Raw genomic sequence first — 27,468 nt, forward strand, 5'->3', positions numbered from 1 at the left:
GATGACTTTCGTAGATTACACAACCTGTGACATATCGATGCTGGCAGACTGGCCACAGTTACAATGTATTTTAATTTGGGTGGTCAACCGACAGGAATATCTATTACCCTTCTGAGGCAACCGACGATTCGTCACCAGGTGGAGTACACTCTGAAAGGAGTGACTATGACTCTCATATGACACACAACTAGTGTCGTATCGCTTCTGGCAGACGCCACAGTAACAAGAATCGGGAAACTGGCTGCGAAATTAGGACGAGGGGCTATGACGCACTCAAGGTAGCTAGTGCAGCGTCACCTGGAGGACTGCATCAGTAAAGGCTAGTAATCCCTGGCAGGCATAACAGTGACTCACTTAAGATACACAACTAGTGACATATCGGTTCTGGCAGACTGGCCACAGTAACAAAATATATGAATCTGGGTGAGCAACTGTGACGAGTAACTATGACTCTCGTAATAGGCCAATGACTCAATACCTGGAGTATTGACTCAGATAACTCGAGGAACGCCTTGCAATAGTAACAATGACTTTCTTACGGTTCACAACTGGTGACAAATCCGTTCTGGCAGTCTGGCACCAGTAACAAAAATGAGACACAGCGTGAGCAACTGGGATGGGTAACTATGACTCTCTTAAGGTAGCCAATGATCGTCACCAGGAATATTGAGTCAGGAAACTCGAGTAACCCTTGGCAATAGGAACGATGACTTTCGTAGATTACACAACCTGTGACATATCGGTGCTGGCAGACTGGCCACAGTGACAAGGAACGTGAAACTGGCTGCGAAATTAGGACGAGGAGCTATGACGCACTCAAGGTAGCTGGTGCAGCATCACCTGGAGGACTGCATCAGTAAAGGCTAGTAATCCCTGGCAGGCATAACGGTGGCACACTTAAGATACACAACTAGTGACATATCGGTTCTGGCAGACTGGCCACAGTAACAAAATATATGAATCTGGGTGAGCAACTGTGACGAGTAACTATGACTCTCGTAATAGGCCAATGACTCAATACCTGGAGTATTGACTCAGATAACTCGAGGAACGCCTTGCAATAGTAACAATGACTTTCTTACGGTTCACAACTGGTGACAAATCCGTTCTGGCAGTCTGGCACCAGTAACAAAATTGAGACACTGCGTGAGCAACTGGGATGGGTAACTATGACTCTCTCAAGGTAGCCAATGATCGTCACCAGGAATATTGAGTCAGGAAACTCGAGTAACCCTTGGCTATAGTAACGATGACTTTCGTAGATTACACAACCTGTGACATATCGGTGCTGGCAGACTGGCCACAGTGACAAGAAACGTGAAACTGGCTGCGAAATTAGGACGAGGAGCTATGACGCACTCAAGGTAGCTAGTGCAGCGTCACCTGGAGGACTGCATCAGTAAAGGCTAGTAATCCCTGGCTGGCATTACGATGACTCACTTAAGATACACAACTAGTGTCATATCGGTTCTGGCAGACTGGCCACAGTAACAAAATATATGAATCTGGGTGAGCAACTGTGACGAGCAACTATGACTCTCGTAATAGTCCAATGACTCAATACCTGGAGTATTGACTCAGATAACTCGAGGAACGCCTTGCAATAGTAACAATAACTTTCTTACGGTTCACAACTGGTGACAAATCCGTTCTGGCAGTCTGGCACCAGTAACAAAAATGAGACACAGCGTGAGCAACTGGGATGGGTAACTATGACTCTCTTAAGGTAGCCAATGATCGTCACCAGGAATATTGAATCAGGAATTTCGAGTAACCCTTGGTTATAGAACGATGACTTTCGTAGATTACACAACCTGTGACATATCGATGCTGGCAGACTGGCCACAGTTACAATGTATTTTAATTTGGGTGGTCAACCGACAGGAATATCTATTACCCTTCTGAGGTAACCGACGATTCGTCACCAGGTGGAGTACACTCTGAAAGGAGTGACTATGACTCTCATATGACACACAACTAGTGTCGTATCGCTTCTGGCAGACGCCACAGTAACAAGAAACGTGAAACTGGCTGCGAAATTAGGACGAGGAGCTATGACGCACTCAAGGTAGCTGGTGCAGCATCACCTGGAGGACTGCATCAGTAAAGGCTAGTAATCCCTGGCAGGCATAACGGTGACTCACTTAAGATACACAACTAGTGACATATCGGTTCTGGCAGACTGGCCACAGTAACAAAATATATGAATCTGGGTGAGCAACTGTGACGAGTAACTATGACTCTCGTAATAGGCCAATGACTCAATACCTGGAGTATTGACTCAGATAACTCGAGGAACGCCTTGCAATAGTAACAATGACTTTCTTACGGTTCACAACTGGTGACAAATCCGTTCTGGCAGTCTGGCACCAGTAACAAAATTGAGACACTGCGTGAGCAACTGGGATGGGTAACTATGACTCTCTTAAGGTAGCCAATGATCGTCACCAGGAATATTGAGTCAGGAAACTCGAGTAACCCTTGGCTATAGTAACGATGACTTTCGTAGATTACACAACCTGTGACATATCGGTGCTGGCAGACTGGCCACAGCAACAAGAAACGTGAAACTGGCTGCGAAATTAGGACGAGGAGCTATGACGCACTCAAGGTAGCTAGTGCAGCGTCACCTGGAGGACTGCATCAGTAAAGGCTAGTAATCCCTGGCTGGCATTACGATTACTCACTTAAGATACACAACTAGTGTCATATCGGTTCTGGCAGACTGGCCACAGTAACAAAATATATGAATCTGGGTGAGCAACTGTGACGAGTAACTATGACTCTCGTAATAGTCCAATGACTCAATACCTGGAGTATTGACTCAGATAACTCGAGGAACGCCTTGCAATAGTAACAATGACTTTCTTACGGTTCACAACTGGTGACAAATCCGTTCTGGCAGTCTGGCACCAGTAACAAAAATGAGACACAGCGTGAGCAACTGGGATGGGTAACTATGACTCTCTTAAGGTAGCCAATGATCGTCACCAGGAATATTGAATCAGGAATTTCGAGTAACCCTTGGTTATAGAACGATGACTTTCGTAGATTACACAACCTGTGAAATATCGATGCTGGCAGACTGGCCACAGTTACAATGTATTTTAATTTGGGTGGTCAACCGACAGGAATATCTATTACCCTTCTGAGGCAACCGACGATTCGTCACCAGGTGGAGTACACTCTGAAAGGAGTGACTATGACTCTCATATGACACACAACTAGTGTCGTATCGCTTCTGGCAGACGCCACAGTAACAAGAATCGGGAAACTGGCTGCGAAATTAGGACGAGGGGCTATGACGCACTCAAGGTAGCTAGTGCAGCGTCACCTGGAGGACTGCATCAGTAAAGGCTAGTAATCCCTGGCAGGCATAACAGTGACTCACTTAAGATACACAACTAGTGACATATCGGTTCTGGCAGACTGGCCACAGTAACAAAATATATGAATCTGGGTGAGCAACTGTGACGAGTAACTATGACTCTCGTAATAGGCCAATGACTCAATACCTGGAGTATTGACTCAGATAACTCGAGGAACGCCTTGCAATAGTAACAATGACTTTCTTACGGTTCATAACTGGTGACAAATGCGTTCTGGCAGTCTGGCACCAGTAACAAAAATGAGACACTGAGTGAGCAACTGGGATGTGTAACTATGACTCTCTTAAGGTAGCCAATGATCGTCACCAGGAATATTGAGTCAGGAAACTCGAGTAACCCTTGGCTATAGTAACGATGACTTTCGTAGATTACACAACCTGTGACATATCGGTGCTGGCAGACTGGCCACAGTAACAAGAAACGTGAAACTGGCTGCGAAATTAGGACGAGGAGCTATGACGCACTCAAGGTAGCTAGTGCAGCGTGACCTGGAGGACTGCATCAGTAAAGGCTAGTAATCACTGGCTGGCATTACAATTACTCACTTAAGATACACAACTAGTGTCATATCGGTTCTGGCAGACTGGCCACAGTAACAAAATATATGAATCTGGGTGAGCAACTGTGACGAGTAACTATGACTCTCGTAATAGGCCAATGACTCAATACCTGGAGTATTGACTCAGATAACTCGAGGAACGCCTTGCAATAGTAACAATGACTTTCTTACGGTTCACAACTGGTGACAAATCCGTTCTGGCAGTCTGGCACCAGTAACAAAATTGAGACACTGCGTGAGCAACTGGGATGGGTAACTATGACTCTCTTAAGGTAGCCAATGATCGTCACCAGGAATATTGAGTCAGGAAACTCGAGTAACCCTTGGCTATAGTAACGATGACTTTCGTAGATTACACAACCTGTGACATATCGGTGCTGGCAGACTGGCCACAGTGACAAGAAACGTGAAACTGGCTGCGAAATTAGGACGAGGAGCTATGACGCACTCAAGGTAGCTAGTGCAGCGTCACCTGGAGGACTGCATCAGTAAAGGCTAGTAATCCCTGGCTGGCATTACGATTACTCACTTAAGATACACAACTAGTGACATATCGGTTCTGGCAGACTGGCCACAGTAACAAAATATATGAATCTGGGTGAGCAACTGTGACGAGTAACTATGACTCTCGTAATAGGCCAATGACTCAATACCTGGAGTATTGACTCAGATAACTCGAGGAACGCCTTGCAATAGTAACAATGACTTTCTTACGGTTCACAACTGGTGACAAATCCGTTCTGGCAGTCTGGCACCAGTAACAAAAATGAGACACAGCGTGAGCAACTGGGATGGGTAACTATGACTCATTTAAGGTAGCCAATGATCGTCACCAGGAATATTGAGTCAGGAAACTCGAGTAACCCTTGGCAATAGGAACGATGACTTTCGTAGATTACACAACCTGTGACATATCGGTGCTGGCAGACTGGCCACAGTGACAAGAAACGTGAAACTGGCTGCGAAATTAGGACGAGGAGCTATGACGCACTCAAGGTAGCTGGTGCAGCATCACCTGGAGGACTGCATCAGTAAAGGCTAGTAATCCCTGGCAGGCATAACGGTGACACACTTAAGATACACAACTAGTGACATATCGGTTCTGGCAGACTGGCCACAGTAACAAAATATATGAATCTGGGTGAGCAACTGTGACGAGTAACTATGACTCTCGTAATAGGCCAATGACTCAATACCTGGAGTATTGACTCAGATAACTCGAGGAACGCCTTGCAATAGTAACAATGACTTTCTTACGGTTCACAACTGGTGACAAATCCGTTCTGGCAGTCTGGCACCAGTAACAAAATTGAGACACTGCGTGAGCAACTGGGATGGGTAACTATGACTCTCTTAAGGTAGCCAATGATCGTCACCAGGAATATTGAGTCAGGAAACTCGAGTAACCCTTGGCTATAGTAACGATGACTTTCGTAGATTACACAACCTGTGACATATCGGTGCTGGCAGACTGGCCACAGTGACAAGAAACGTGAAACTGGCTGCGAAATTAGGACGAGGAGCTATGACGCACTCAAGGTAGCTAGTGCAGCGTCACCTGGAGGACTGCATCAGTAAAGGCTAGTAATCCCTGGCTGGCATTACGATGACTCACTTAAGATACACAACTAGTGTCATATCGGTTCTGGCAGACTGGCCACAGTAACAAAATATATGAATCTGGGTGAGCAACTGTGACGAGCAACTATGACTCTCGTAATAGGCCAATGACTCAATACCTGGAGTATTGACTCAGATAACTCGAGGAACGCCTTGCAATAGTAACAATGACTTTCTTACGGTTCACAACTGGTGACAAATCCGTTCTGGCAGTCTGGCACCAGTAACAAAAATGAGACACAGCGTGAGCAACTGGGATGGGTAACTATGACTCTCTTAAGGTAGCCAATGATCGTCACCAGGAATATTGAATCAGGAATTTCGAGTAACCCTTGGTTATAGAACGATGACTTTCGTAGATTACACAACCTGTGACATATCGATGCTGGCAGACTGGCCACAGTTACAATGTATTTTAATTTGGGTGGTCAACCGACAGGAATATCTATTACCCTTCTGAGGTAACCGACGATTCGTCACCAGGTGGAGTACACTCTGAAAGGAATGACTATGACTCTCATATGACACACAACTAGTGTCGTATCGCTTCTGGCAGACGCCACAGTAACAAGAAACGTGAAACTGGCTGCGAAATTAGGACGAGGAGCTATGACGCACTCAAGGTAGCTGGTGCAGCATCACCTGGAGGACTGCATCAGTAAAGGCTAGTAATCCCTGGCAGGCATAACGGTGACTCACTTAAGATACACAACTAGTGACATATCGGTTCTGGCAGACTGGCCACAGTAACAAAATATATGAATCTGGGTGAGCAACTGTGACGAGTAACTATGACTCTCGTAATAGGCCAATGACTCAATACCTGGAGTATTGACTCAGATAACTCGAGGAACGCCTTGCAATAGTAACAATGACTTTCTTACGGTTCACAACTGGTGACAAATCCGTTCTGGCAGTCTGGCACCAGTAACAAAATTGAGACACTGCGTGAGCAACTGGGATGGGTAACTATGACTCTCTTAAGGTAGCCAATGATCGTCACCAGGAATATTGAGTCAGGAAACTCGAGTAACCCTTGGCTATAGTAACGATGACTTTCGTAGATTACACAACCTGTGACATATCGGTGCTGGCAGACTGGCCACAGCAACAAGAAACGTGAAACTGGCTGCGAAATTAGGACGAGGAGCTATGACGCACTCAAGGTAGCTAGTGCAGCGTCACCTGGAGGACTGCATCAGTAAAGGCTAGTAATCCCTGGCTGGCATTACGATTACTCACTTAAGATACACAACTAGTGTCATATCGGTTCTGGCAGACTGGCCACAGTAACAAAATATATGAATCTGGGTGAGCAACTGTGACGAGTAACTATGACTCTCGTAATAGTCCAATGACTCAATACCTGGAGTATTGACTCAGATAACTCGAGGAACGCCTTGCAATAGTAACAATGACTTTCTTACGGTTCACAACTGGTGACAAATCCGTTCTGGCAGTCTGGCACCAGTAACAAAAATGAGACACAGCGTGAGCAACTGGGATGGGTAACTATGACTCTCTTAAGGTAGCCAATGATCGTCACCAGGAATATTGAATCAGGAATTTCGAGTAACCCTTGGTTATAGAACGATGACTTTCGTAGATTACACAACCTGTGACATATCGATGCTGGCAGACTGGCCACAGTTACAATGTATTTTAATTTGGGTGGTCAACCGACAGGAATATCTATTACCCTTCTGAGGCAACCGACGATTCGTCACCAGGTGGAGTACACTCTGAAAGGAGTGACTATGACTCTCATATGACACACAACTAGTGTCGTATCGCTTCTGGCAGACGCCACAGTAACAAGAATCGGGAAACTGGCTGCGAAATTAGGACGAGGGGCTATGACGCACTCAAGGTAGCTAGTGCAGCGTCACCTGGAGGACTGCATCAGTAAAGGCTAGTAATCCCTGGCAGGCATAACAGTGACTCACTTAAGATACACAACTAGTGACATATCGGTTCTGGCAGACTGGCCACAGTAACAAAATATATGAATCTGGGTGAGCAACTGTGACGAGTAACTATGACTCTCGTAATAGGCCAATGACTCAATACCTGGAGTATTGACTCAGATAACTCGAGGAACGCCTTGCAATAGTAACAATGACTTTCTTACGGTTCATAACTGGTGACAAATGCGTTCTGGCAGTCTGGCACCAGTAACAAAAATGAGACACTGAGTGAGCAACTGGGATGTGTAACTATGACTCTCTTAAGGTAGCCAATGATCGTCACCAGGAATATTGAGTCAGGAAACTCGAGTAACCCTTGGCTATAGTAACGATGACTTTCGTAGATTACACAACCTGTGACATATCGGTGCTGGCAGACTGGCCACAGTAACAAGAAACGTGAAACTGGCTGCGAAATTAGGACGAGGAGCTATGACGCACTCAAGGTAGCTAGTGCAGCGTGACCTGGAGGACTGCATCAGTAAAGGCTAGTAATCACTGGCTGGCATTACAATTACTCACTTAAGATACACAACTAGTGTCATATCGGTTCTGGCAGACTGGCCACAGTAACAAAATATATGAATCTGGGTGAGCAACTGTGACGAGTAACTATGACTCTCGTAATAGGCCAATGACTCAATACCTGGAGTATTGACTCAGATAACTCGAGGAACGCCTTGCAATAGTAACAATGACTTTCTTACGGTTCACAACTGGTGACAAATCCGTTCTGGCAGTCTGGCACCAGTAACAAAATTGAGACACTGCGTGAGCAACTGGGATGGGTAACTATGACTCTCTTAAGGTAGCCAATGATCGTCACCAGGAATATTGAGTCAGGAAACTCGAGTAACCCTTGGCTATAGTAACGATGACTTTCGTAGATTACACAACCTGTGACATATCGGTGCTGGCAGACTGGCCACAGTGACAAGAAACGTGAAACTGGCTGCGAAATTAGGACGAGGAGCTATGACGCACTCAAGGTAGCTAGTGCAGCGTCACCTGGAGGACTGCATCAGTAAAGGCTAGTAATCCCTGGCTGGCATTACGATTACTCACTTAAGATACACAACTAGTGACATATCGGTTCTGGCAGACTGGCCACAGTAACAAAATATATGAATCTGGGTGAGCAACTGTGACGAGTAACTATGACTCTCGTAATAGGCCAATGACTCAATACCTGGAGTATTGACTCAGATAACTCGAGGAACGCCTTGCAATAGTAACAATGACTTTCTTACGGTTCACAACTGGTGACAAATCCGTTCTGGCAGTCTGGCACCAGTAACAAAAATGAGACACTGAGTGAGCAACTGGGATGGGTAACTATGACTCTCTTAAGGTAGCCAATGATCGTCACCAGGAATATTGAGTCAGGAAACTCGAGTAACCCTTGGCTATAGTAACGATGACTTTCGTAGATTACACAACCTGTGACATATCGGTGCTGGCAGACTGGCCACAGTAACAAGAAACGTGAAACTGGCTGCGAAATTAGGACGAGGAGCTATGACGCACTCAAGGTAGCTAGTGCAGCGTCACCTGGAGGACTGCATCAGTAAAGGCTAGTAATCCCTGGCTGGCATTACGATGACTCACTTAAGATACACAACTAGTGTCATATCGGTTCTGGCAGACTGGCCACAGTAACAAAATATATGAAACTGGGTGAGCAACTGTGACGAGTAACTATGACTCTCGTAATAGTCCAATGACTCAATACCTGGAGTATTGACTCAGATAACTCGAGGAACGCCTTGCAATAGTAACAATGACTTTCTTACGGTTCACAACTGGTGACAAATCCGTTCTGGCAGTCTGGCACCAGTAACAAAAATGAGACACAGCGTGAGCAACTGGGATGGGTAACTATGACTCTCTTAAGGTAGCCAATGATCGTCACCAGGAATATTGAATCAGGAATTTCGAGTAACCCTTGGTTATAGAACGATGACTTTCGTAGATTACACAACCTGTGACATATCGATGCTGGCAGACTGGCCACAGTTACAATGTATGTTAATTTGGGTGGTCAACCGACAGGAATATCTATTACCCTTCTGAGGCAACCGACGATTCGTCACCAGGTGGAGTACACTCTGAAAGGAGTGACTATGACTCTCATATGACACACAACTAGTGTCGTATCGCTTCTGGCAGACGCCACAGTAACAAGAAACGGGAAACTGGCTGCGAAATTAGGACGAGGAGCTATGACGCACTCAAGGTAGCTAGTGCAGCGTCACCTGGAGGACTGCATCAGTAAAGGCTAGTAATCCCTGGCAGGCATAACGGTGACTCACTTAAGATACATAACTAGTGACATATCGGTTCTGGCAGACTGGCCACAGTAACAAAATATATGAATCTGGGTGAGCAACTGTGACGAGTAACTATGACTCTCGTAATAGGCCAATGACTCAATACCTGGAGTATTGACTCAGATAACTCGAGGAACGCCTTGCAATAGTAACAATGACTTTCTTACGGTTCACAACTGGTGACAAATCCGTTCTGGCAGTCTGGCACCAGTAACAAAAATGAGACACTGAGTGAGCAACTGGGATGGGTAACTATGACTCTCTTAAGGTAGCCAATGATCGTCACCAGGAATATTGAGTCAGGAAACTCGAGTAACCCTTGGCTATAGTAACGATGACTTTCGTAGATTACACAACCTGTGAGATATCGGTGCTGGCAGACTGGCCACAGTAACAAGAAACGTGAAACTGGCTGCGAAATTAGGACGAGGAGCTATGACGCACTCAAGGTAGCTAGTGCAGCGTCACCTGGAGGACTGCATCAGTAAAGGCTAGTAATCACTGGCTGGCATTACAATTACTCACTTAAGATACACAACTAGTGTCATATCGGTTCTGGCAGACTGGCCACAGTAACAAAATATATGAATCTGGGTGAGCAACTGTGACGAGTAACTATGACTCTCGTAATAGGCCAATGACTCAATACCTGGAGTATTGACTCAGATAACTCGAGGAACGCCTTGCAATAGTAACAATGACTTTCTTACGGTTCACAACTGGTGACAAATCCGTTCTGGCAGTCTGGCACCAGTAACAAAAATGAGACACTGAGTGAGCAACTGGGATGGGTAACTATGACTCTCTTAAGGTAGCCAATGATCGTCACCAGGAATATTGAGTCAGGAAACTCGAGTAACCCTTGGCTATAGTAACGATGACTTTCGTAGATTACACAACCTGTGACATATCGGTGCTGGCAGACTGGCCACAGTAACAAGAAACGTGAAACTGGCTGCGAAAGTAGGACGAGGAGCTATGACGCACTCAATGTAGCTAGTGCAGTGTCATCTGGAGGACTGCATCAGTAAAGGCTAGTAATCCCTGGCTGGCATTACGATTACTCACTTAAGATACACAACTAGTGTCGTATCGGTTCTGGCAGACTGGCCACAGTAACAAAATATATGAATCTGGGTGAGCAACTGTGACGAGTAACTATGACTCTCGTAATAGGCCAATGACTCAATACCTGGAGTATTGACTCAGATAACTCGAGGAACGCCTTGCAATAGTAACAATGACTTTCTTACGGTTCACAACTGGTGACAAATCCGTTCTGGCAGTCTGGCACCAGTAACAAAAATGAGACACAGCGTGAGCAACTGGGATGGGTAACTATGACTCTCTTAAGGTAGCCAATGATCGTCACCAGGAATATTGAGTCAGGAAACTCGAGTAACCCTTGGCAATAGGAACGATGACTTTCGTAGATTACACAACCTGTGACATATCGGTGCTGGCAGACTGGCCACAGTGACAAGAAACGTGAAACTGGCTGCGAAATTAGGACGAGGAGCTATGACGCACTCAAGGTAGCTGGTGCAGCATCACCTGGAGGACTGCATCAGTAAAGGCTAGTAATCCCTGGCAGGCATAACGGTGACACACTTAAGATACACAACTAGTGACATATCGGTTCTGGCAGACTGGCCACAGTAACAAAATATATGAATCTGGGTGAGCAACTGTGACGAGTAACTATGACTCTCGTAATAGGCCAATGACTCAATACCTGGAGTATTGACTCAGATAACTCGAGGAACGCCTTGCAATAGTAACAATGACTTTCTTACGGTTCACAACTGGTGACAAATCCGTTCTGGCAGTCTGGCACCAGTAACAAAATTGAGACACTGCGTGAGCAACTGGGATGGGTAACTATGACTCTCTTAAGGTAGCCAATGATCGTCACCAGGAATATTGAGTCAGGAAACTCGAGTAACCCTTGGCTATAGTAACGATGACTTTCGTAGATTACACAACCTGTGACATATCGGTGCTGGCAGACTGGCCACAGTAACAAGAAACGTGAAACTGGCTGCAAAATTAGGACGAGGAGCTATGACGCACTCAATGTAGCTAGTGCAGTGTCATCTGGAGGACTGCATCAGTAAAGGCTAGTAATCCCTGGCTGGCATTACGATTACTCACTTAAGATACACAACTAGTGTCGTATCGGTTCTGGCAGACTGGCCACAGTAACAAAATATATGAATCTGGGTGAGCAACTGTGACGAATAACTATGACTCTCGTAATAGGCCAATGACTCAATACCTGGAGTATTGACTCAGATAACTCGAGGAACGCCTTGCAATAGTAACAATGACTTTCTTACGGTTCACAACTGGTGACAAATCCGTTCTGGCAGTCTGGCACCAGTAACAAAAATGAGACACTGAGTGAGCAACTGGGATGGGTAACTATGACTCTCTTAAGGTAGCCAATGATCGTCACCAGGAATATTGAGTCAGGAAACTCGAGTAACCCTTGGCTATAGTAACGATGACTTTCGTAGATTACACAACCTGTGACATATCGGTGCTGGCAGACTGGCCACAGTGACAAGAAACGTGAAACTGGCTGCGAAATTAGGACGAGGAGCTATGACGCACTCAAGGTAGCTAGTGCAGCGTCACCTGGAGGACTGCATCAGTAAAGGCTAGTAATCCCTGGCTGGCATTACGATGACTCACTTAAGATACACAACTAGTGTCATATCGGTTCTGGCAGACTGGCCACAGTAACAAAATATATGAATCTGGGTGAGCAACTGTGACGAGCAACTATGACTCTCGTAATAGGCCAATGACTCAATACCTGGAGTATTGACTCAGATAACTCGAGGAACGCCTTGCAATAGTAACAATGACTTTCTTACGGTTCACAACTGGTGACAAATCCGTTCTGGCAGTCTGGCACCAGTAACAAAAATGAGACACAGCGTGAGCAACTGGGATGGGTAACTATGACTCTCTTAAGGTAGCCAATGATCGTCACCAGGAATATTGAATCAGGAATTTCGAGTAACCCTTGGTTATAGAACGATGACTTTCGTAGATTACACAACCTGTGACATATCGATGCTGGCAGACTGGCCACAGTTACAATGTATTTTAATTTGGGTGGTCAACCGACAGGAATATCTATTACCCTTCTGAGGTAACCGACGATTCGTCACCAGGTGGAGTACACTCTGAAAGGAGTGACTATGACTCTCATATGACACACAACTAGTGTCGTATCGCTTCTGGCAGACGCCACAGTAACAAGAAACGTGAAACTGGCTGCGAAATTAGGACGAGGAGCTATGACGCACTCAAGGTAGCTGGTGCAGCATCACCTGGAGGACTGCATCAGTAAAGGCTAGTAATCCCTGGCAGGCATAACGGTGACTCACTTAAGATACACAACTAGTGACATATCGGTTCTGGCAGACTGGCCACAGTAACAAAATATATGAATCTGGGTGAGCAACTGTGACGAGTAACTATGACTCTCGTAATAGGCCAATGACTCAATACCTGGAGTATTGACTCAGATAACTCGAGGAACGCCTTGCAATAGTAACAATGACTTTCTTACGGTTCACAACTGGTGACAAATCCGTTCTGGCAGTCTGGCACCAGTAACAAAATTGAGACACTGCGTGAGCAACTGGGATGGGTAACTATGACTCTCTTAAGGTAGCCAATGATCGTCACCAGGAATATTGTGTCAGGAAACTCGAGTAACCCTTGGCTATAGTAACGATGACTTTCGTAGATTACACAACCTGTGACATATCGGTGCTGGCAGACTGGCCACAGCAACAAGAAACGTGAAACTGGCTGCGAAATTAGGACGAGGAGCTATGACGCACTCAAGGTAGCTAGTGCAGCGTCACCTGGAGGACTGCATCAGTAAAGGCTAGTAATCCCTGGCTGGCATTACGATTACTCACTTAAGATACACAACTAGTGTCATATCGGTTCTGGCAGACTGGCCACAGTAACAAAATATATGAATCTGGGTGAGCAACTGTGACGAGTAACTATGACTCTCGTAATAGTCCAATGACTCAATACCTGGAGTATTGACTCAGATAACTCGAGGAACGCCTTGCAATAGTAACAATGACTTTCTTACGGTTCACAACTGGTGACAAATCCGTTCTGGCAGTCTGGCACCAGTAACAAAAATGAGACACAGCGTGAGCAACTGGGATGGGTAACTATGACTCTCTTAAGGTAGCCAATGATCGTCACCAGGAATATTGAATCAGGAATTTCGAGTAACCCTTGGTTATAGAACGATGACTTTCGTAGATTACACAACCTGTGACATATCGATGCTGGCAGACTGGCCACAGTTACAATGTATTTTAATTTGGGTGGTCAACCGACAGGAATATCTATTACCCTTCTGAGGCAACCGACGATTCGTCACCAGGTGGAGTACACTCTGAAAGGAGTGACTATGACTCTCATATGACACACAACTAGTGTCGTATCGCTTCTGGCAGACGCCACAGTAACAAGAATCGGGAAACTGGCTGCGAAATTAGGACGAGGGGCTATGACGCACTCAAGGTAGCTAGTGCAGCGTCACCTGGAGGACTGCATCAGTAAAGGCTAGTAATCCCTGGCAGGCATAACAGTGACTCACTTAAGATACACAACTAGTGACATATCGGTTCTGGCAGACTGGCCACAGTAACAAAATATATGAATCTGGGTGAGCAACTGTGACGAGTAACTATGACTCTCGTAATAGGCCAATGACTCAATACCTGGAGTATTGACTCAGATAACTCGAGGAACGCCCTGCAATAGTAACAATGACTTTCTTACGGTTCATAACTGGTGACAAATGCGTTCTGGCAGTCTGGCACCAGTAACAAAAATGAGACACTGAGTGAGCAACTGGGATGTGTAACTATGACTCTCTTAAGGTAGCCAATGATCGTCACCAGGAATATTGAGTCAGGAAACTCGAGTAACCCTTGGCTATAGTAACGATGACTTTCGTAGATTACACAACCTGTGACATATCGGTGCTGGCAGACTGGCCACAGTAACAAGAAACGTGAAACTGGCTGCGAAATTAGGACAAGGAGCTATGACGCACTCAAGGTAGCTAGTGCAGCGTGACCTGGAGGACTGCATCAGTAAAGGCTAGTAATCACTGGCTGGCATTACAATTACTCACTTAAGATACACAACTAGTGTCATATCGGTTCTGGCAGACTGGCCACAGTAACAAAATATATGAATCTGGGTGAGCAACTGTGACGAGTAACTATGACTCTCGTAATAGGCCAATGACTCAATACCTGGAGTATTGACTCAGATAACTCGAGGAACGCCTTGCAATAGTAACAATGACTTTCTTACGGTTCACAACTGGTGACAAATCCGTTCTGGCAGTCTGGCACCAGTAACAAAAATGAGACACAGCGTGAGCAACTGGGATGGGTAACTATGACTCTCTTAAGGTAGCCAATGATCGTCACCAGGAATATTGAGTCAGGAAACTCGAGTAACCCTTGGCTATAGTAACGATGACTTTCGTAGATTACACAACCTGTGACATATCGGTGCTGGCAGACTGGCCACAGTGACAAGAAACGTGAAACTGGCTGCGAAATTAGGACGAGGAGCTATGACGCACTCAAGGTAGCTAGTGCAGCGTCACCTGGAGGACTGCATCAGTAAAGGCTAGTAATCCCTGGCAGGCATAACGGTGACTCACTTAAGATACACAACTAGTGACATATCGGTTCTGGCAGACTGGCCACAGTAACAAAATATATGAATCTGGGTGAGCAACTGTGACGAGTAACTATGACTCTCGTAATAGGCCAATGACTCAATACCTGGAGTATTGACTCAGATAACTCGAGGAACGCCTTGCAATAGTAACAATGACTTTCTTACGGTTCACAACTGGTGACAAATCCGTTCTGGCAGTCTGGCACCAGTAACAAAAATGAGACACAGCGTGAGCAACTGGGATGGGTAACTATGACTCTCTTAAGGTAGCCAATGATCGTCACCAGGAATATTGAGTCAGGAAACTCGAGTAACCCTTGGCTATAGTAACGATGACTTTCGTAGATTACACAACCTGTGACATATCGGTGCTGGCAGACTGGCCACAGTGACAAGAAACGTGAAACTGGCTGCGAAATTAGGACGAGGAGCTATGACGCACTCAAGGTAGCTAGTGCAGCGTCACCTGGAGGACTGCATCAGTAAAGGCTAGTAATCCCTGGCAGGCATAACGGTGACTCACTTAAGATACACAACTAGTGACATATCGGTTCTGGCAGACTGGCCACAGTAACAAAATATATGAATCTGGGTGAGCAACTGTGACGAGTAACTATGACTCTCGTAATAGGCCAATGACTCAATACCTGGAGTATTGACTCAGATAACTCGAGGAACGCCTTGCAATAGTAACAATGACTTTCTTACGGTTCACAACTGGTGACAATTCCGTTCTGGCAGTCTGGCACCAGTAACAAAAATGAGACACAGCGTGAGCAACTGGGATGGGTAACTATGACTCTCTTAAGGTAGCCAATGATCGTCACCAGGAATATTGAGTCAGGAAACTCGAGTAACCCTTGGCTATAGTAACGTTGACTTTCGTAGATCACACAACCTGTGACATATCGGTGCTGGGAGACTGGCCACAGTAACAAGAAACGTGAAACTGGCTGCGAAATTAGGACGAGGAGCTATGACGCACTCAAGGTAGCTAGTGCAGCGTCACCTGGAGGACTGCATCAGTAAAGGCTAGTAATCCCTGGCTGGCATTACGATGACTCACTTAAGATACACAACTAGTGTCATATCGGTTCTGGCAGACTGGCCACAGTAACAAAATATATGAATCTGGGTGAGCAACTGTGACGAGTAACTATGACTCTCGTAATAGGCCAATGACTCAATACCTGGAGTATTGACTCAGATAACTCGAGGAACGCCTTGCAATAGTAACAATGACTTTCTTACGGTTCACAACTGGTGACAAATCCGTTCTGGCAGTCTGGCACCAGTAACAAAAATGAGACACAGCGTGAGCAACTGGGATGGGTAACTATGACTCTCTTAAGGTAGCCAATGATCGTCACCAGGAATATTGAGTCAGGAAACTCGAGTAACCCTTGGCTATAGTAACGATGACTTTCGTAGATTACACAACCTGTGACATATCGGTGCTGGCAGACTGGCCACAGTGACAAGAAACGTGAAACTGGCTGCGAAATTAGGACGAGGAGCTATGACGCACTCAAGGTAGCTAGTGCAGCGTCACCTGGAGGACTGCATCAGTAAAGGCTAGTAATCCCTGGCAGGCATAACGGTGACTCACTTAAGATACACAACTAGTGACATATCGGTTCTGGCAGACTGGCCACAGTAACAAAATATATGAATCTGGGTGAGCAACTGTGACGAGTAACTATGACTCTCGTAATAGGCCAATGACTCAATACCTGGAGTATTGACTCAGATAACTCGAGGAACGCCTTGCAATAGTAACAATGACTTTCTTACGGTTCACAACTGGTGACAATTCCGTTCTGGCAGTCTGGCACCAGTAACAAAAATGAGACACAGCGTGAGCAACTGGGATGGGTAACTATGACTCTCTTAAGGTAGCCAATGATCGTCACCAGGAATATTGAATCAGGAATTTCGAGTAACCCTTGGTTATAGAACGATGACTTTCGTAGATTACACAACCTGTGACATATCGATGCTGGCAGACTGGCCACAGTTACAATGTATTTTAATTTGGGTGGTCAACCGACAGGAATATCTATTACCCTTCTGAGGTAACCGACGATTCGTCACCAGGTGGAGTACACTCTGAAAGGAGTGACTATGACTCTCATATGACACACAACTAGTGTCGTATCGCTTCTGGCAGACGCCACAGTAACAAGAAACGTGAAACTGGCTGCGAAATTAGGACGAGGAGCTATGACGCACTCAAGGTAGCTGGTGCAGCATCACCTGGAGGACTGCATCAGTAAAGGCTAGTAATCCCTGGCAGGCATAACGGTGACTCACTTAAGATACACAACTAGTGACATATCGGTTCTGGCAGACTGGCCACAGTAACAAAATATATGAATCTGGGTGAGCAACTGTGACGAGTAACTATGACTCTCGTAATAGGCCAATGACTCAATACCTGGAGTATTGACTCAGATAACTCGAGGAACGCCTTGCAATAGTAACAATGACTTTCTTACGGTTCACAACTGGTGACAAATCCGTTCTGGCAGTCTGGCACCAGTAACAAAAATGAGACACAGCGTGAGCAACTGGGATGGGTAACTATGACTCTCTTAAGGTAGCCAATGATCGTCACCAGGAATATTGAGTCAGGAAACTCGAGTAACCCTTGGCTATAGTAACGATGACTTTCGTAGATTACACAACCTGTGACATATCGGTGCTGGCAGACTGGCCACAGTGACAAGAAACGTGAAACTGGCTGCGAAATTAGGACGAGGAGCTATGACGCACTCAAGGTAGCTAGTGCAGCGTCACCTGGAGGACTGCATCAGTAAAGGCTAGTAATCCCTGGCAGGCATAACGGTGACTCACTTAAGATACACAACTAGTGACATATCGGTTCTGGCAGACTGGCCACAGTAACAAAATATATGAATCTGGGTGAGCAACTGTGACGAGTAACTATGACTCTCGTAATAGGCCAATGACTCAATACCTGGAGTATTGACTCAGATAACTCGAGGAACGCCTTGCAATAGTAACAATGACTTTCTTACGGTTCACAACTGGTGACAATTCCGTTCTGGCAGTCTGGCACCAGTAACAAAAATGAGACACAGCGTGAGCAACTGGGATGGGTAACTATGACTCTCTTAAGGTAGCCAATGATCGTCACCAGGAATATTGAGTCAGGAAACTCGAGTAACCCTTGGCTATAGTAACGTTGACTTTCGTAGATCACACAACCTGTGACATATCGGTGCTGGGAGACTGGCCACAGTAACAAGAAACGTGAAACTGGCTGCGAAATTAGGACGAGGAGCTATGACGCACTCAAGGTAGCTAGTGCAGCGTCACCTGGAGGACTGCATCAGTAAAGGCTAGTAATCCCTGGCTGGCATTACGATGACTCACTTAAGATACACAACTAGTGTCATATCGGTTCTGGCAGACTGGCCACAGTAACAAAATATATGAATCTGGGTGAGCAACTGTGACGAGCAACTATGACTCTCGTAATAGGCCAATGACTCAATACCTGGAGTATTGACTCAGATAACTCGAGGAACGCCTTGCAATAGTAACAATGACTTTCTTACGGTTCACAACTGGTGACAAATCCGTTCTGGCTGTCTGGCACCAGTAACAAAAATGAGACACAGCGTGAGCAACTGGGATGGGTAACTATGACTCTCTTAAGGTAGCCAATGATCGTCACCAGGAATATTGAATCAGGAATTTCGAGTAACCCTTGGTTATAGAACGATGACTTTCGTAGATTACACAACCTGTGACATATCGATGCTGGCAGACTGGCCACAGTTACAATGTATTTTAATTTGGTTGGTCAACCGACAGGAATATCTATTACCCTTCTGAGGTAACCGACGATTCGTCACCAGGTGGAGTACACTCTGAAAGGAGTGACTATGACTCTCATATGACACACAACTAGTGTCGTATCGCTTCTGGCAGACGCCACAGTAACAAGAAACGTGAAACTGGCTGCGAAATTAGGACGAGGAGCTATGACGCACTCAAGGTAGCTGGTGCAGCATCACCTGGAGGACTGCATCAGTAAAGGCTAGTAATCCCTGGCAGCCATAACGGTGACTCACTTAAGATACACAACTAGTGACATATCGGTTCTGGCAGACTGGCCACAGTAACAAAATATATGAATCTGGGTGAGCAACTGTGACGAGTAACTATGACTCTCGTAATAGGCCAATGACTCAATACCTGGAGTATTGACTCAGATAACTCGAGGAACGCCTTGCAATAGTAACAATGACTTTCTTACGGTTCACAACTGGTGACAAATCCGTTCTGGCAGTCTGGCACCAGTAACAAAAATGAGACACAGCGTGAGCAACTGGGATGGGTAACTATGACTCTCTTAAGGTAGCCAATGATCGTCACCAGGAATATTGAGTCAGGAAACTCGAGTAACCCTTGGCTATAGTAACGATGACTTTCGTAGATTACACAACCTGTGACATATCGGTGCTGGCAGACTGGCCACAGTGACAAGAAACGTGAAACTGGCTGCGAAATTAGGACGAGGAGCTATGACGCACTCAAGGTAGCTAGTGCAGCGTCACCTGGAGGACTGCATCAGTAAAGGCTAGTAATCCCTGGCAGGCATAACGGTGACTCACTTAAGATACACAACTAGTGACATATCGGTTCTGGCAGACTGGCCACAGTAACAAAATATATGAATCTGGGTGAGCAACTGTGACGAGTAACTATGACTCTCGTAATAGGCCAATGACTCAATACCTGGAGTATTGACTCAGATAACTCGAGGAACGCCTTGCAATAGTAACAATGACTTTCTTACGGTTCACAACTGGTGACAATTCCGTTCTGGCAGTCTGGCACCAGTAACAAAAATGAGACACAGCGTGAGCAACTGGGATGGGTAACTATGACTCTCTTAAGGTAGCCAATGATCGTCACCAGGAATATTGAGTCAGGAAACTCGAGTAACCCTTGGCTATAGTAACGTTGACTTTCGTAGATCACACAACCTGTGACATATCGGTGCTGGGAGACTGGCCACAGTAACAAGAAACGTGAAACTGGCTGCGAAATTAGGACGAGGAGCTATGACGCACTCAAGGTAGCTAGTGCAGCGTCACCTGGAGGACTGCATCAGTAAAGGCTAGTAATCCCTGGCTGGCATTACGATGACTCACTTAAGATACACAACTAGTGTCATATCGGTTCTGGCAGACTGGCCACAGTAACAAAATATATGAATCTGGGTGAGCAACTGTGACGAGTAACTATGACTCTCGTAATAGGCCAATGACTCAATACCTGGAGTATTGACTCAGATAACTCGAGGAACGCCTTGCAATAGTAACAATGACTTTCTTACGGTTCACAACTGGTGACAAATCCGTTCTGGCAGTCTGGCACCAGTAACAAAAATGAGACACAGCGTGAGCAACTGGGATGGGTAACTATGACTCTCTTAAGGTAGCCAATGATCGTCACCAGGAATATTGAGTCAGGAAACTCGAGTAACCCTTGGCTATAGTAACGATGACTTTCGTAGATTACACAACCTGTGACATATCGGTGCTGGCAGACTGGCCACAGTGACAAGAAACGTGAAACTGGCTGCGAAATTAGGACGAGGAGCTATGACGCACTCAAGGTAGCTAGTGCAGCGTCACCTGGAGGACTGCATCAGTAAAGGCTAGTAATCCCTGGCAGGCATAACGGTGACTCACTTAAGATACACAACTAGTGACATATCGGTTCTGGCAGACTGGCCACAGTAACAAAATATATGAATCTGGGTGAGCAACTGTGACGAGTAACTATGACTCTCGTAATAGGCCAATGACTCAATACCTGGAGTATTGACTCAGATAACTCGAGGAACGCCTTGCAATAGTAACAATGACTTTCTTACGGTTCACAACTGGTGACAATTCCGTTCTGGCAGTCTGGCACCAGTAACAAAAATGAGACACAGCGTGAGCAACTGGGATGGGTAACTATGACTCTCTTAAGGTAGCCAATGATCGTCACCAGGAATATTGAATCAGGAATTTCGAGTAACCCTTGGTTATAGAACGATGACTTTCGTAGATTACACAACCTGTGACATATCGATGCTGGCAGACTGGCCACAGTTACAATGTATTTTAATTTGGGTGGTCAACCGACAGGAATATCTATTACCCTTCTGAGGTAACCGACGATTCGTCACCAGGTGGAGTACACTCTGAAAGGAGTGACTATGACTCTCATATGACACACAACTAGTGTCGTATCGCTTCTGGCAGACGCCACAGTAACAAGAAACGTGAAACTGGCTGCGAAATTAGGACGAGGAGCTATGACGCACTCAAGGTAGCTGGTGCAGCATCACCTGGAGGACTGCATCAGTAAAGGCTAGTAATCCCTGGCAGGCATAACGGTGACTCACTTAAGATACACAACTAGTGACATATCGGTTCTGGCAGACTGGCCACAGTAACAAAATATATGAATCTGGGTGAGCAACTGTGACGAGTAACTATGACTCTCGTAATAGGCCAATGACTCAATACCTGGAGTATTGACTCAGATAACTCGAGGAACGCCTTGCAATAGTAACAATGACTTTCTTACGGTTCACAACTGGTGACAAATCCGTTCTGGCAGTCTGGCACCAGTAACAAAAATGAGACACAGCGTGAGCAACTGGGATGGGTAACTATGACTCTCTTAAGGTAGCCAATGATCGTCACCAGGAATATTGAGTCAGGAAACTCGAGTAACCCTTGGCTATAGTAACGATGACTTTCGTAGATTACACAACCTGTGACATATCGGTGCTGGCAGACTGGCCACAGTGACAAGAAACGTGAAACTGGCTGCGAAATTAGGACGAGGAGCTATGACGCACTCAAGGTAGCTAGTGCAGCGTCACCTGGAGGACTGCATCAGTAAAGGCTAGTAATCCCTGGCAGGCATAACGGTGACTCACTTAAGATACACAACTAGTGACATATCGGTTCTGGCAGACTGGCCACAGTAACAAAATATATGAATCTGGGTGAGCAACTGTGACGAGTAACTATGACTCTCGTAATAGGCCAATGACTCAATACCTGGAGTATTGACTCAGATAACTCGAGGAACGCCTTGCAATAGTAACAATGACTTTCTTACGGTTCACAACTGGTGACAATTCCGTTCTGGCAGTCTGGCACCAGTAACAAAAATGAGACACAGCGTGAGCAACTGGGATGGGTAACTATGACTCTCTTAAGGTAGCCAATGATCGTCACCAGGAATATTGAGTCAGGAAACTCGAGTAACCCTTGGCTATAGTAACGTTGACTTTCGTAGATCACACAACCTGTGACATATCGGTGCTGGGAGACTGGCCACAGTAACAAGAAACGTGAAACTGGCTGCGAAATTAGGACGAGGAGCTATGACGCACTCAAGGTAGCTAGTGCAGCGTCACCTGGAGGACTGCATCAGTAAAGGCTAGTAATCCCTGGCTGGCATTACGATGACTCACTTAAGATACACAACTAGTGTCATATCGGTTCTGGCAGACTGGCCACAGTAACAAAATATATGAATCTGGGTGAGCAACTGTGACGAGCAACTATGACTCTCGTAATAGGCCAATGACTCAATACCTGGAGTATTGACTCAGATAACTCGAGGAACGCCTTGCAATAGTAACAATGACTTTCTTACGGTTCACAACTGGTGACAAATCCGTTCTGGCTGTCTGGCACCAGTAACAAAAATGAGACACAGCGTGAGCAACTGGGATGGGTAACTATGACTCTCTTAAGGTAGCCAATGATCGTCACCAGGAATATTGAATCAGGAATTTCGAGTAACCCTTGGTTATAGAACGATGACTTTCGTAGATTACACAACCTGTGACATATCGATGCTGGCAGACTGGCCACAGTTACAATGTATTTTAATTTGGTTGGTCAACCGACAGGAATATCTATTACCCTTCTGAGGTAACCGACGATTCGTCACCAGGTGGAGTACACTCTGAAAGGAGTGACTATGACTCTCATATGACACACAACTAGTGTCGTATCGCTTCTGGCAGACGCCACAGTAACAAGAAACGTGAAACTGGCTGCGAAATTAGGACGAGGAGCTATGACGCACTCAAGGTAGCTGGTGCAGCATCACCTGGAGGACTGCATCAGTAAAGGCTAGTAATCCCTGGCAGCCATAACGGTGACTCACTTAAGATACACAACTAGTGACATATCGGTTCTGGCAGACTGGCCACAGTAACAAAATATATGAATCTGGGTGAGCAACTGTGACGAGTAACTATGACTCTCGTAATAGGCCAATGACTCAATACCTGGAGTATTGACTCAGATAACTCGAGGAACGCCTTGCAATAGTAACAATGACTTTCTTACGGTTCACAACTGGTGACAAATCCGTTCTGGCAGTCTGGCACCAGTAACAAAATTGAGACACTGCGTGAGCAACTGGGATGGGTAACTATGACTCTCTTAAGGTAGCCAATGATCGTCACCAGGAATATTGAGTCAGGAAACTCGAGTAACCCTTGGCTATAGTAACGATGACTTTCGTAGATTACACAACCTGTGACATATCGGTGCTGGCAGACTGGCCACAGTAACAAGAAACGTGAAACTGGCTGCGAAATTAGGACGAGGAGCTATGACGCACTCAATGTAGCTAGTGCAGTGTCATCTGGAGGACTGCATCAGTAAAGGCTAGTAATCCCTGGCTGGCATTACGATTACTCACTTAAGATACACAACTAGTGTCGTATCGGTTCTGGCAGACTGGCCACAGTAACAAAATATATGAATCTGGGTGAGCAACTGTGACGAGTAACTATGACTCTCGTAATAGGCCAATGACTCAATACCTGGAGTATTGACTCAGATAACTCGAGGAACGCCTTGCAATAGTAACAATGACTTTCTTACGGTTCACAACTGGTGACAAATCCGTTCTGGCAGTCTGGCACCAGTAACAAAAATGAGACACAGCGTGAGCAACTGGGATGGGTAACTATGACTCTCTTAAGGTAGCCAATGATCGTCACCAGGAATATTGAGTCAGGAAACTCGAGTAACCCTTGGCTATAGTAACGATGACTTTCGTAGATTACACAACCTGTGACATATCGGTGCTGGCAGACTGGCCACAGTGACAAGAAACGTGAAACTGGCTGCGAAATTAGGACGAGGAGCTATGACGCACTCAAGGTAGCTAGTGCAGCGTCACCTGGAGGACTGCATCAGTAAAGGCTAGTAATCCCTGGCAGGCATAACGGTGACTCACTTAAGATACACAACTAGTGACATATCGGTTCTGGCAGACTGGCCACAGTAACAAAATATATGAATCTGGGTGAGCAACTGTGACGAGTAACTATGACTCTCGTAATAGGCCAATGACTCAATACCTGGAGTATTGACTCAGATAACTCGAGGAACGCCTTGCAATAGTAACAATGACTTTCTTACGGTTCACAACTGGTGACAAATCCGTTCTGGCTGTCTGGCACCAGTAACAAAAATGAGACACAGCGTGAGCAACTGGGATGGGTAACTATGACTCTCTTAAGGTAGCCAATGATCGTCACCAGGAATATTGAATCAGGAATTTCGAGTAACCCTTGGTTATAGAACGATGACTTTCGTAGATTACACAACCTGTGACATATCGATGCTGGCAGACTGGCCACAGTTACAATGTATTTTAATTTGGGTGGTCAACCGACAGGAATATCTATTACCCTTCTGAGGTAACCGACGATTCGTCACCAGGTGGAGTACACTCTGAAAGGAGTGACTATGACTCTCATATGACACACAACTAGTGTCGTATCGCTTCTGGCAGACGCCACAGTAACAAGAAACGTGAAACTGGCTGCGAAATTAGGACGAGGAGCTATGACGCACTCAAGGTAGCTGGTGCAGCATCACCTGGAGGACTGCATCAGTAAAGGCTAGTAATCCCTGGCAGGCATAACGGTGACTCACTTAAGATACACAACTAGTGACATATCGGTTCTGGCAGACTGGCCACAGTAACAAAATATATGAATCTGGGTGAGCAACTGTGACGAGTAACTATGACTCTCGTAATAGGCCAATGACTCAATACCTGGAGTATTGACTCAGATAACTCGAGGAACGCCTTGCAATAGTAACAATGACTTTCTTACGGTTCACAACTGGTGACAAATCCGTTCTGGCAGTCTGGCACCAGTAACAAAAATGAGACACAGCGTGAGCAACTGGGATGGGTAACTATGACTCTCTTAAGGTAGCCAATGATCGTCACCAGGAATATTGAGTCAGGAAACTCGAGTAACCCTTGGCTATAGTAACGATGACTTTCGTAGATTACACAACCTGTGACATATCGGTGCTGGCAGACTGGCCACAGTGACAAGAAACGTGAAACTGGCTGCGAAATTAGGACGAGGAGCTATGACGCACTCAAGGTAGCTAGTGCAGCGTCACCTGGAGGACTGCATCAGTAAAGGCTAGTAATCCCTGGCAGGCATAACGGTGACTCACTTAAGATACACAACTAGTGACATATCGGTTCTGGCAGACTGGCCACAGTAACAAAATATATGAATCTGGGTGAGCAACTGTGACGAGTAACTATGACTCTCGTAATAGGCCAATGACTCAATACCTGGAGTATTGACTCAGATAACTCGAGGAACGCCTTGCAATAGTAACAATGACTTTCTTACGGTTCACAACTGGTGACAATTCCGTTCTGGCAGTCTGGCACCAGTAACAAAAATGAGACACAGCGTGAGCAACTGGGATGGGTAACTATGACTCTCTTAAGGTAGCCAATGATCGTCACCAGGAATATTGAGTCAGGAAACTCGAGTAACCCTTGGCTATAGTAACGTTGACTTTCGTAGATCACACAACCTGTGACATATCGGTGCTGGGAGACTGGCCACAGTAACAAGAAACGTGAAACTGGCTGCGAAATTAGGACGAGGAGCTATGACGCACTCAAGGTAGCTAGTGCAGCGTCACCTGGAGGACTGCATCAGTAAAGGCTAGTAATCCCTGGCTGGCATTACGATGACTCACTTAAGATACACAACTAGTGTCATATCGGTTCTGGCAGACTGGCCACAGTAACAAAATATATGAATCTGGGTGAGCAACTGTGACGAGCAACTATGACTCTCGTAATAGGCCAATGACTCAATACCTGGAGTATTGACTCAGATAACTCGAGGAACGCCTTGCAATAGTAACAATGACTTTCTTACGGTTCACAACTGGTGACAAATCCGTTCTGGCTGTCTGGCACCAGTAACAAAAATGAGACACAGCGTGAGCAACTGGGATGGGTAACTATGACTCTCTTAAGGTAGCCAATGATCGTCACCAGGAATATTGAATCAGGAATTTCGAGTAACCCTTGGTTATAGAACGATGACTTTCGTAGATTACACAACCTGTGACATATCGATGCTGGCAGACTGGCCACAGTTACAATGTATTTTAATTTGGTTGGTCAACCGACAGGAATATCTATTACCCTTCTGAGGTAACCGACGATTCGTCACCAGGTGGAGTACACTCTGAAAGGAGTGACTATGACTCTCATATGACACACAACTAGTGTCGTATCGCTTCTGGCAGACGCCACAGTAACAAGAAACGTGAAACTGGCTGCGAAATTAGGACGAGGAGCTATGACGCACTCAAGGTAGCTGGTGCAGCATCACCTGGAGGACTGCATCAGTAAAGGCTAGTAATCCCTGGCAGCCATAACGGTGACTCACTTAAGATACACAACTAGTGACATATCGGTTCTGGCAGACTGGC

The sequence above is a fragment of the Schistocerca gregaria genome, chromosome 9 (assembly GCF_023897955.1).
Source record: "Schistocerca gregaria isolate iqSchGreg1 chromosome 9, iqSchGreg1.2, whole genome shotgun sequence".
Taxonomy (NCBI): domain Eukaryota; kingdom Metazoa; phylum Arthropoda; class Insecta; order Orthoptera; family Acrididae; genus Schistocerca; species Schistocerca gregaria.